Source organism: Xenopus laevis, chromosome 1L (genome assembly GCF_017654675.1).
Source record: "Xenopus laevis strain J_2021 chromosome 1L, Xenopus_laevis_v10.1, whole genome shotgun sequence".
In the NCBI taxonomy this organism is placed as follows: Eukaryota; Metazoa; Chordata; class Amphibia; order Anura; family Pipidae; genus Xenopus; species Xenopus laevis.
The window spans coordinates 155,155,559-155,169,585 of record NC_054371.1 but is presented as its reverse complement, the minus strand read 5'-3'; positions in this window follow the sequence as shown (position 1 = coordinate 155,169,585).

Below are 14,027 nucleotides of genomic sequence, written 5' to 3'. Positions count from 1 at the left end.
TCTCTTAAGCTCTTATTCTCATAATCATGTAAAAGCTGCCTTTTTACATATATTATAAGGAGTGTACATTCAATTTGAATCCATAGACAACAGGGCAGTATTGCAAAGTCATGATTTTAAGTTATTCCACGAATTGTATCCATACAGATGTCAGGTCGGTTTATAGAAAACTTTTTTTTATTTAATAAATGTATCATGTTTCAGAACACCTGTTCCTGCATTTTATGGCTAAAATAGATGGTGAAGCAGAGCACACTCCTCAGTGTAATCAATGACGCCCGGTGCTCAGGGTAGAGGGCTCGGCAACCCCCTCGGTAAAGGCTTCCAAAAAGGTACACTGGCACACAGGGCAATTGAAAAAGCATATGCTTGAGAAAGGGGTAGGAACCCCGAAACGTCGCACGTCCGCTTAAATAAAAGTAGCAAGGGGTAACCCTGCTTTTTCAATTGCCCTGTGTGCCAGTGTACCTTTTTGGAAGCCTGCATTTTATGGAACACAAACGCAAAAACCTCTTGTGCAGTTATGTTCTGACAGAATTCATATAGGCATTGCATGAATCTGATCATTATGATTATTCCCCTGCTGTAAAATTTTAGAGGAGAGAGACTTGGAACACACAACATTATGATCCCTTGGTTGGTGAAAAGTAAAGTCACTTGGATGACAACTATGATCTCTTTTCTTTTTCATTACTGAAGCATGTTTGCTTACATCACATGATTGGGCATTAAATAGAGAAGACTATACTTCATATCAGTGGGCTGGGAAAATAGAATACGAGAAACGACTGTGTGTCTTTATATTAAGCAAGATTGAGAGGAATTAAAGGGTTTGTGCCTTATGGGTTCAACTTTTCACAGATTGTAATTTGTCAGGCAAATGACTTATATGTTAAACATTTCACAGATTGTAATGCATCAGGTAAATGAATTCAGAAGTGGGCCTGTCCGGTTAGTATTCAGATGAAGTCTTCATTTTTATTCACTAAGCTTTTTATATTAGACTGTTTTAATAATTTACTTGCACTTATAGAGAAAATGGGGGTTATGTAATAAAAGGCACCAAGTTTGCATTTACATGTAACACAGCCTAACACATCTCAAACCCCTTGTCCTGACACCCCTGCTTGTAACTCTAGCAGGTTCTGTTGCTTCCGCCAGTGCCCTTGCTGGTTCCTCAGTTTTGCACTGCAAAACCGCAGAACTAATACTGCTTTTTAACCCTCCCTGCCTAAATTCAGCAATTTGTTGTAAAATGGTGTTTGTTTCCTGCCAAATTTTGCATTTGAGACATACCTAGGCAACTGCTTCCACATTTTTTTTTTTCAAGTATTATATAAGACCTCGCTAACTGTATATTCTTTAATCTGGTCAGTGGTCTCAACAGGAGGCCTTCCCCTTTCTGGAGTTCGCCTCCTTGCTGCAAATGGTCCTGGAGTACTCCTTTGGGGTGCTATTGCAGGGGGACTTTCTGGACCATGTGGTGCTGATACACAAGCAGGTTCCTCATCACTGTGAGTTTCCAAGGCTTCTTAGAAAATAAAAATGAGAAGTTAGATATATTTTAGAATATTCATTTACAAATACACACTCACTTAGAAACATAAACAAGACACATACACACATCCACACATACAAGTTGACACAAAATTTGCCAGGTTAGCCTTTTAGCTCTCCAAAAAAGCACAATAATTTACCTGCTTCATTTTCTGCATAGATCATCTTCCTCAAACTGTGTGTTTTTGGGGTGCATGCTTAAAGAAGAGGCAGATTAGCTAACATTAGTAACCATTACATAAGCAATTGGGGTTTTTAGTGTATTTTTTTTAAGGAGAAACTGTCAGTCTGAAAACCTTTAAAATATCATTTTGAGTTTGTGATCAATATTGATTTGCAACTACATTAAAAAAGTGAAAAATTATAAGGAAAAAGCGTAGTCTATTATATAATCTGTGATGTCACTAGAGAGGTATCACTACTGGCTTGTGACTGGCGAGAGATTATAAAATTAGCCAGTCACAAGCCTTTAGCTATGCCTTCCCGCCCCAGATGATATTACAGAGAATATAATGCTGGGTGTAACTGGCAAGGAATATTATATAACAATAATAGTATAGTAATAACTAAAATACTAATAAATCATTATACTATTAATATATTATATACATATAATAACAATAATAATAGAAATCTAATGGTAATATAAATAATATTACAATACTGATAATGCAAAAAAATATATGTTATTGCTACTGCTATTAATACTAAAAAAAGATACTAATATATCATATATTACTACCATATTATTTTAATATATTATACTGATAATGCTTAGTACTATCAATAAAATCGATTAATATTAGCATTAGTAATATGTATATAACAATAATAATGCTAACTAATCTAACATAGTTACATAGTTACATAGTTAAATTGGGTTGAAAAAAGACAAAGTCCATCAAGTTCATCCCCTCCAAATGAAAACCCAGCATCCATACACACACCCCTCCCTACCTTTACATAAATTCTATATACCCATACCTATACTAACTATACTAACATTAATAACGATAATATACCAATTCTAAGTATATTTTTTTTAAAAAAAGTTTTATTTAATTTATTTAACTTTTTTGACTGTAGAAAGAAGAGAGAAAGAAATACAATAGAACATGAGATCCCTAAAGCCTCAATCCCACAAGTTAATATAGCAATTGGTCACAAGTTAATAAAACAATTGCTCAGTAATTACAGGGTTGTTATTGTATTGGAATCCATGCACCCCAGACTGAATCAAATTTTTGGGACATCTCCTAGCTAGGTTAGCTTTTGTCTGGATAGAGTATCATTGACCATCTTTTTCCAAAACTGTGGAGGGGATCGTAATTCTAAGTATACTTAAAAATAGTAATATAACTACATAATAAGAATGCAAATTTTTTTTATATTTTCTGCTACATATGATACTATACAATAATGTTATTGCTAAAAATAATATATAAAAGTAAAGATATCAATACAAATATAATATATCATATTGGTGATAAAATATATAATCATAATACCAGAAATACAGACAATAGCATTAATGGCAGTAATATAATACTGATAATGTAAAATAAAGGCAAAATATGATATTGCTAATATAAAAACAATGTAATTAATAACAGCATTGTATACGTGTACTTGAGTTATGTGGGTCGCCAAACAACCCTTCGGTAAAAAAGATAATTTGCCCGTGGCTATTTCATACATGGTGATTCCAAATGACCACCAGTCTGCTCCTGAGTTACGTGGGTTGCCAAACAACCCTTTGGTAAAAAAAAAAAAAATTCCCGTGGATATTTCATACATGGTGACTCCAAATGACCACCATTCTGCTCCTGAGTTAAGTGTGTTACAAAAAAACCCTTAGGTAAAAAAAGAAATTATTCATATTAAAAAATATTATTTTCCGTAGCTATTTCATGCATGTGTGATTCCAAATGACCACCATCCTGCTCCTGAGTTACATGGGTAGCAAAACAACCCTTCAGTAAAAAAGATAATTTTCATATTAAAAAATGACCACCAGTCTGCTCCTGAGTTACTTGGGTTGCCAAACAACCCTTTGGTAAAAAATATAGTTTTCTGTTGCTATTTCATACATGGTGACTCCAAATTACCACCAGCCTGCTCCTCAGTTATGTGGGTTGCCAAGCAACCCTTTGGTAAAAAAGATCATTTTCCCATGGAATTTAATACATGGAGACTGCAAATGACCAGCATTTTTTTCCTGAGTTATGTGGGTTGCAATACAACCCTTTTAAAAAAAAGATAATTGTCATATTAAAAAAGATAATTTTCCATGACTTTTTCATACATGATGATTCCAAATGACCCCCAGTCTGCTCCTGAGTTACGTGGATTGCCAAACAACCCTTTGATTAAAAAGATAATTTTCCGATGGCTGTTTCATACATGGTGACTCAAATGACCACTAGTCTACTCCTGAGTTATGTGTGTTGCCAAACAACCCTTCAATAAATAAGATAATTGTCATATTAAAAAAGATCATTTTCATATTGAAAAAGATAGGTTTCCTGTTGCTATTTCAAACATGGTGACTCCAAATGACCACCAATCTGCTCCTGAGTTACGTGGGTTGCCAAGCAACCCTTTGGTTAAAAAGATACTTTTCCCATAAAAAAGATAAATTTCATATTAAAAAAGATAATTTCCGTGTCTATTTTATAAATGACCACCAGTCTGCTCCTGAGTTACGTGGGTTGCCAAGCAACTCTTAGGTAAAAAAGATAATTTTCAGGTGGCTATTTTGTACATGATGACTCCAAATGACCACCAATCTGTTCCTGAGTTACGTTGGTTGCCATACAACCCTTTGGTTAAAAAGATCATTTTCATATTAAAAAAAGATAATTTTCCGTGGCTGTTTTATACATGGTGATTCCAAATGACCACCAGTCTGCTCCCGAATTATGTCGGTTGCAGAACAACCCTTCGGTAAAAAACATAATTTTCATATTAAAAAGTGACAAGCAGTCTGCTCCTGAGTTACGTGGGTCGCCAAACAACCTTTGGGCAAAAAAGATCATTTTCCCCATGGCTATTTCATACATGGTGACTCCAAATGACCACCAGTCTGCTCCTGAGTTACGTGGGTTGCCACACACCCTTCGGTAAAAAAGATAATTTTCATATTAAAAAAAATAATTTGCTGAGGGTTATTTTGTACATGGTGATTCCAAATGACCACCAGTCTACTCCTGAATTACGTGGGTTGCAAAACAACCCTTTGTTAAATAAGATAGTTATGTGGGTTGCAATACAACCCTCTGTAAAAAAGATAATTTTCATATTAAAAAAGATAATTTTCGTGTCTATTTTATAAATGGTGATTCCAAATGACCACCAGTCTGCCTCCTGAGTTACGTGGGTTGCCAAGCAACTCTTAGGTAAAAAAGATAATTTTCAGGTGGCTATTTTGTACATGATGACTCCAAATGACCACCAATCTGTTCCTGAGTTATGTTGGTTGCCATACAACCCTATAGTTAAAAAGATAATTTTCATATTAAAAAAAGATAATTTTCCGTGGCTGTTTTATACATGGTGATTCCAAATGACCACCAGTCTGCACCTGAGTTATGTGGGTTGCAAAACAACCCTTCGGTAAAAAAAATAATTTTCAGATAAAAAAAATGATTTGCTGGGGGTTATTTCATACATGGTGATTCCAAATGACCACCAGTCTGCTCCTGAGTTATGTGGGTTGCCACACACCCTTCGGTAAAAAAGATAATTTTCATATTAAAAAAAATAATTTGCTGGGGGTTATTTCGTACATGGTGATTCCAAATGACCACCAGTCTACTCCTGAATTACGTGGGTTGCAAAACAACCCTTTGTTAAATAAGATAGTTATGTGGGTTGCAATACAAACCTCTGTAAAAAAGATAATTTTCATATTAAAAAAGATAATTTCAGTGTCTATTTTATAAATGGTGATTCCAAATGACCACCAGTCTGCTCCTGAGTTACGTGGGTTGCCAAGCAACTCTTAGGTAAAAAAGATAATTTTCAGGTGGCTATTTTGTACATGATGACTCCAAACGACCACCAATCTGTTCCTGAGTTACGTTGGTTGCCATACAACCCTTTGGTTAAAAAGATAATTTTCATATTAAAAAAAGATAATTTTCCGTGGTTGTTTTATACATGGTGATTCCAAATGACCACCAGTCTGCACCTGAGTTATGTGGGTTGCAAAACAACCCTTCGGTAAAAAAGATAATTTTCAGATTAAAAGAAATGATTTGCTGGGGGTTATTTCGTACATGGTGATTCCAAATGACCACCAGTCTGCTCCTGAGTTACGTGGGTTGCCAAGCAACCCTTTGGTTAAAAAGATACTTTTCTCGTGGCTATTTCATACATGGTGATTCCAAATGACCACCAGTCTGCTCCTGAGTTATACGGGTCCCCAAAAAATCCTTTGTTAAATAAGATTGTTTTCCCATGGCTATTTCATACATGGTGATTCCAAATGACCACCAGTCTGCTCCTGAGTTACGTGGGTTGCAAAACAACCCTTTGGTAAAAAAGATAATTTTCATATTAAAAAAACATAATTTTCCATGGCTGTTTTATACATGGTGATTCCAAATGACCACCAGTCTGCTCCCGAATTATGTGGGTTGCAGAACAACCCTTCGGTAAAAAACATAATGTTCATATTAAAAAGTAACAAGCAGTCTAGTCTGCTCCTGAGTTACGTGGGTCGCCAAACAACCTTTGTGCAAAAAAGATCATTTTCCCCATGGCTATTTCATACATGGTGACTCCAAATGACCACCAGTCTACTCCTGAATTACGTGAGTTAAATAAGATAGTTATGTGGGTTGCAATACAACCCTCTGTAAAAAAAGATAATTTTCATATTAAAAAAGATAATTTCCGTGTCTATTTTATAAATGGTGATTCCAAATGACCACCAGTCTGCTCCTGAGTTACGTGGGTTGCCAAGCAACTCTTAGGTAAAAAAGATAATTTTCAGGTGGCTATTTTGTACATGATGACTCCAAATGACCACCAATCTGTTCCTGAGTTACGTTGGTTGCCATACGGGTTTTTTGGTTAAAAAGATAATTTTCATATTAAAAAAAGATAATTTTCCATGGCTGTTTTATACATGGTGATTCCAAATGACCACCAGTCTGCTCCCGAATTATGTCGGTTGCAGAACAACCCTTCGGTAAAAAACATAATTTTCATATTAAAAAGTGACAAGCAGTCTGCTCCTGAGTTACGTGGGTCGCCAAACAACCTTTGGGCAAAAAAGATCATTTTCCCCATGGCTATTTCATACATGGTGACTCCAAATGACCACCAGTCTGCTCCTGAGTTACGTGGGTTGCCACACACCCTTCGGTAAAAAAGATAATTTTCATATTAAAAAAAATAATTTGCTGAGGGTTATTTTGTACATGGTGATTCCAAATGACCACCAGTCTACTCCTGAATTACGTGGGTTGCAAAACAACCCTTTGTTAAATAAGATAGTTATGTGGGTTGCAATACAACCCTCTGTAAAAAAGATAATTTTCATATTAAAAAAGATAATTTTCGTGTCTATTTTATAAATGGTGATTCCAAATGACCACCAGTCTGCTCCTGAGTTACGTGGGTTGCCAAGCAACTCTTAGGTAAAAAAGATAATTTTCAGGTGGCTATTTTGTACATGATGACTCCAAATGACCACCAATCTGTTCCTGAGTTATGTTGGTTGCCATACAACCCTATAGTTAAAAAGATAATTTTCATATTAAAAAAAGATAATTTTCCGTGGCTGTTTTATACATGGTGATTCCAAATGACCACCAGTCTGCACCTGAGTTATGTGGGTTGCAAAACAACCCTTCGGTAAAAAAAATAATTTTCAGATAAAAAAAATGATTTGCTGGGGGTTATTTCATACATGGTGATTCCAAATGACCACCAGTCTGCTCCTGAGTTATGTGGGTTGCCACACACCCTTCGGTAAAAAAGATAATTTTCATATTAAAAAAAATAATTTGCTGGGGGTTATTTCGTACATGGTGATTCCAAATGACCACCAGTCTACTCCTGAATTACGTGGGTTGCAAAACAACCCTTTGTTAAATAAGATAGTTATGTGGGTTGCAATACAAACCTCTGTAAAAAAGATAATTTTCATATTAAAAAAGATAATTTCAGTGTCTATTTTATAAATGGTGATTCCAAATGACCACCAGTCTGCTCCTGAGTTACGTGGGTTGCCAAGCAACTCTTAGGTAAAAAAGATAATTTTCAGGTGGCTATTTTGTACATGATGACTCCAAACGACCACCAATCTGTTCCTGAGTTACGTTGGTTGCCATACAACCCTTTGGTTAAAAAGATAATTTTCATATTAAAAAAAGATAATTTTCCGTGGTTGTTTTATGGTGATTCCAAATGACCACCAGTCTGCTCCCGAATTATGTGGGTTGCAGAACAACCCTTCGGTAAAAAACATAATTTTCATATTAAAAAGTGACAAGCAGTCTGCTCCTGAGTTATGTGGGTCGCCAAACAACCTTTAGGCTAAAAAGATCATTTTCCCCATGGCTATTTCATACATGGTGACTCCAAATGACCACCAATCTGCTCCTGAGTTACGTGGGTTGCCACACACCCTTCGGTAAAAAAGATAATTTTCATATTAAAAAAAATAATTTGCTGAGGGTTATGTTTTGTTACTCCCCTTTCTCTGAGCTCTGCTAGTGCTGCTGCCATGATCTTTGTGAAAATTCGAAGAGCTGTCGACAGCCCGAATGGCAGCGCTACGAACTGCCAGTGACATCCTGCCGCATAGAACCTCAGGAACCTGTGATGGTTGGCATGGATTGGGATGTGCAGATATGCATCCTTTATATCGATCACAGTCATAAATTCGTTTTCCACAGTTTGGATCGACTCCATGTTGAAGCGTTGTTTTTTGACCAATAGGTTGAGGTCTTTTAAGTCCAGGACTGGTCTGTAGGTTCTTTAGTCCTTTTTTGGGACCATGAAGAGATTGGAGTAATAGCCTCTTTCTGAGACGGGGACAGGTTGTCTTACCCCAGAAGTATCCAGGTCTTGGATGACTGCCAAAGCTGTTTTTTTCTTGGGATTGTTTGTGGGAAACCGGGAGACAAAAAATCTTTGTGGGGGAGGCTGTAGAAATTCTATGAGGTAACTGTGAGATATCACATTGATGACCCATTGGTCGCTGATTCAATTTTTCCACACCTCCCGGAAGGCCCTTAGGCGACCGCCTAAGGGGGTACCCCCAGGGGTGGGCATACCTTCATGTGGAGGTGGGCTTCTCTTGGGAGGACCTGTTGGGCCCCTTGGAGGAGGACCAACTGGATCATTTCTTGTTATGGTAACGTGGTCGACTGCTTGTGTTTGATTTTTTGTTTTGGGTCTTTGTCCTCTGCCCTTGGCGAAAGGGGCGAAAAAAGGACTTTCGTTCTAGAAAAGGTCTCTTGGGTTTGGTTTGAGGAGAGTACTCTTCCCTCCCGTTGCTTGTGAAATTATCTTGTTGCGTTCTGACCCGAAAAATTGTTTTCCCTGGAAGGGGATACTCACCAACGATCTTTTGGATATAAGATCAGCCAAGTTTTCAACCACCTACTGAGCCGAAGCCTTGGCGACTAACTCTGCTGAATCTAGAGCCGCGTCACAAATATAGGCTGTAGCATCTGCTATCTGAGACAACAAGAGATCTGTAGATGGATCTTTGGAGCCTAGAAGCTTCGCCACCTGTTCGACCCATACTTCCATCGCCTTAGCCACCCAGGCGATTGCGAAAATTGGTCTAAGGGCCGTTCCAGAAGTGGTGAATGTCGCTTTACAAAAACCTTCCAGCCTCTTATCTATTGGATCTTTGAAGGAAGAAGCGTCTGCTACTGGAATCGTGGTAGTCTTTGATAGTCGAGATATTGATGGGTCAACTGTTGGTGGTACTGACCACAGGTCTATACATTCCTGGGGGAATGGGTAGTTCTGAGTAAAGTGCTTGGACACCTGTACCCTTTGATCTGGGTTCTTCCACTGAGACCTAATAGCTGTTCATATGCCGGGAACACACAAGAGGTTCTTTTCTGCCTCTTGAAAATTTTCTTCCCTGGCTCTGCTGATTAAGGTGTCTCCTCAATGTTTAGTGTCTTATGTACTGCATTGATTAAGCCTTCCACCTCCTTCTGTGTTCTGGGTGCCTCTGGGTCAGTCTCCTGGTCTATGTCCGAATCCTCCCCTGACAGTACTTGACCTTCCTCTTCCGAGTGCATGCCTCGGTCCTTTGGGGAGTCCGGAGGAGAAAATGGGACTAACCTTTTAGCCGTGGTTGGGCGACTGTCAGTTGCCTGAGCCGGGTTGGCCAAGCGTTCAAGGACCTTATCCAATGTCTCTGGGATGCGGGCTAGGTTCTGTAAGCCGGCAAGGGAGAGGAAAAGAGCCCGCACCAGTTCAGAGTCAGAGCTTGTGTGTGATGCTGCAGCTGTGTTTTCAGTGTTAAGTGTCATGGTTAGGGTAGGAGAGGGAGTGGGTCTACAGGCTAGACACACAGAAATGGCCAAAACCCTAGAAAATTTGGTCCTGCATAAAGTGCAGTCAAGGTAAGTCACCCGCGAAGCGCTGGATGCTGTTGCTGAGGATTTGGCCAGAGATGTCTTCTCTGCTTTATCTGCCATGGTAACAAGTGGCCCAGGGGAGGCAGGGGGTAGCGCACTGGAACTGCTTGAGTATTCAGGGCTGAGTGTGCTGTATGAGAGAGATATAGAGAAGAGAGTCCGTTATCCCCACCTTTTTGTGGAGTATACCAAGGTGTCCTAAAACCCCCATGAATTGCCAGTGCACCCGCTCCTCGCTCTAGTGATGCGCTGAGAAAAAGGCGCATCTACACTAGCTGTGCGGTGTGCGATACCCGGAAATGACGCAAGGGATCGAGTTGGAGGCAGGGTGGGGAAGAACTCCGTAAGGGATAACAGCAACAGACGCTGAAGGCGCATCTGGACTCTTCTCAGCCCGTGGGGAAAAGTAAGCCGCTTATGTGTAGGTACAGCCAGAGGCAAGGGAAGGAGGGGTGGGTTGGGTAAGAATATTTACTTGACCAGCCAGTTGCCCATAGGATTGTTCTTCTTAGGTGGGAACAGACTGGTGGTCTGCCAAACAACCCTTCTCTAAAAAAAGATAATTTTCCCGTGGCCGTTCCATATATGATGACTCAAATGACCACCAGTCTGCTCTTGAGTTAAGTGGGTTGCAAAACAACCCTTCGGTAAAAAAGATAATTTTCATATTAAAAAATAATTTTCCGGGTGATTCCAAATGATCACCAGTCTGCTCCTGAGTTACTTGGGTTGCCAAGCAACCCTTTGGTTAAAAAGGTAATTTTCAGGTGGCTATTTTGTAGATGATGACTCCAAATCACCACCTGTCTGCTCCTGAGTTACCTGGGTTGCAATACAACCCTTCGGTAAAAAAGACAATTTTCATATTAAAAAGGATTATTTTCCTTGGCTATTTCATACATGATGATTCCAAATGACCACCAGTCTGCTACTGAGTTACATGGGTTGCAAAACTACCCTTTGGTAAAAAAGATAATTTTCATATTAAATATAAATAGTTTCCCGTGGCTATTTTATACATGGTGATTCCAAATCACCACCAGTCTGCTCCTGAGTTATGTGGGTTGCAAAACAATCCTTCGGTAAAATACATACAGTAATTTTCATATTAAAAAATGACCAGCAGTCTTTTTGCTGTGGCTATTTCATACATGGTGACTCCAAATGACCACCAATCTGCTCCTGAGTTACGTGGGTTGCAAAATAACCCTTCAGTAAAAAAGATAATATTCATATTAGAAGAGATTATTTTCCGTGGCTATTTCATACATGATGATTCCAAATGACCACCAGTCTGCTCCTGAGTTACATGGGTTGCAAAACAACCCTTTGGTAAAAAAATATAATTTTCATATTAAAAGATAATTTTCATATTAAAAAAAGATAATTTTCCATGTCTATTTTATACATGGTAATTCCAAATGACCACCAGTCTGCTCCTGAGTTTTATGGGTTGCAAACAACCCTTTGGTGAAAAAGATAGTTTTCCCGTGGCTATTTCATACATGATTCCAAATGACCACCAGTCTGCTCCTGCGTTAGGTGGGTTGCAAGACAACCATTTGGTAAACATCCCTTCAGTAAAAAGATAATTTTCATATTAAAAAAGGTCATTTTCCTGTGGCTGTTTCATCCTGCTCCTGAGTTACATGGGTTGCCAAACAATCCTTTGGTTAAAAAGATAATTTTCATAGTAAAAAAAATAATTTTCCCGTGGCTATTTTATACATGGTGAATCCAAATGACCACCAGTCTGCTCCTGAGTAACACGGGTTGCAACAACCCTTCGGTAAAAATGATGGTTTGCCGGTGGCTATTTCATGCATGGTGACTCCAAATGACTACCAGTCTGCTCCTGTTATGTTGGTTGCCAAACAACCCTTCAGTAACAAAAGATAATTTGGTGGTGGCTATTCCATACATGGTGACACCAAATGACCACCAGTCTGCTCCTGAGTTTCTTAGGTTGCCAGACAACCCTTTGGTAAAAAAAGATAATTTTCCCGTGGCTATTTCATACAGTGTGACTCCGAATGACCACCAGTCTGCTACTGAGTTATGTGGGTTGCCAAACAACCCTTCAGTTAAAAAGATAATTTTCATAGTAAAAAAGATTTTTCCTGTGGCTATTTCATACATGGTGACTCCAAATGACCCCCAATCTGCTCCTGAGTTACGTGGGTTGCAATATAACCCTTCAGTAAAAAAGATAATTTTCATATTAGAAGATATTATTTTCCGTGGCTATTTCATACATGATGATTCCAAATGACCACCAGTCTGCTCCTGAGTTACATGGGTTGCAAAACAACCCTTTGGTAAAAAAAGATAATTTTCATATTAAAAGATAATTTTCATATTAAAAAAAGATAATTTTCCATGTCTATTTTATACATGGTAATTCCAAATGACCACCAGTCTGCTCCTGAGTTTTATGGGTTGCAAACAACCCTTTGGTGAAAAAGATAGTTTTCCCGTGGCTATTTCATACATGGTAATTCCAAATGACCACCAGTCTGCTCCTGCGTTAGGTGGGTTGCAAGACAACCATTTGGTAAAAAAGATAATTTTCATATTTAAAAAGATAATTTTCCATGGCTATTTCATACATGATTCCAAATGACCACCAGTCTGCTCCTGAGTTAAGTGGGTTGCAAAACAACCCTAGGTAAACATCCCTTCAGTAAAAAGATAATTTTCATATTAAAAAAGGTCTTTTTCCTGTGGCTGTTTCATACATGGTGACTTCAAATGACCACCAGTCTGCTCCTGAGTAACACGGGTTGCAACAACCCTTCGGTAAAAATGATGGTTTGCCGGTGGCTATTTCATACATGTTGACTCCAAATGACTACCAGTCTGCTCCTGTTATGTTGGTTGCCAAACAACCCTTCAGTAACAAAAGATAATTTGGTGGTGGCTATTCCATACATGGTGACACCAAATGACCACCAGTCTGCTCATGAGTTTCTTAGGTTGCCAGACAACCCTTTGGTAAAAAAGATAATTTTCCCGTGGCTATTTCATACATGGTGACTCCGAATGACCACCAGTCTGCTACTGAGTTATGTGGGTTGCCAAACAACCCTTCAGTTAAAAAGATAATTTTCATAGTAAAAAATATTTTTCCTGTGGCTATTTCATACATGGTGACTCCAAATGACCACCAGTCTGCACCTTGTTACAGTTACATGGGTTGCCAAAAAACCCAGTGGTAAAAAAGATAATTTTTTTTATACATGGTGACTCCAAATGACCACCAGTCTGCTCCTGAGTTATGTGGGTTGCCAAACAACCCTTTTTTAAATAAGATTTTATGATGGTGGTTGTTTCATACATGATGACTCCAAATGACCACCAGTCTATTCCTGAGTTATGTATTTTGCCAAACAAATAAGATTGTTTATCATAGTTCTCAGATACATACAAATCTTCTTGACCTTAGCCGATGCCATATCTTCGTTTGTGGATGAAGAATAGCATCTAGTGGGAAGTAGGAAAGTAGACTGTTTTGGTGCTCTCAAACCCTTACAATGCAGTGGGCCATATAGATGACATGCAGCTTAGTTAAAGACTGGATTATATCTAAATGATGGTGTCTTACAAAGCAGTGTATGGAGCCCATAGGTAGGTTACTAGAAAATATGCTTTATTTAATCCCTCCAAAAAATAGGTGTAGTGTTGTGACGAGAATATTAGGATATTAAGTGACTTATAAAAGCACTATTATTTACTTGAGCTCAGGTTTGCAGAATTTGAAGCTGTCAAATATAGATCAAATCCCCCTTGATGGATATGGAGAGTAGAATGTTAACCACTGAAAAGGCAGTATTTCCCCTTTAATACTAT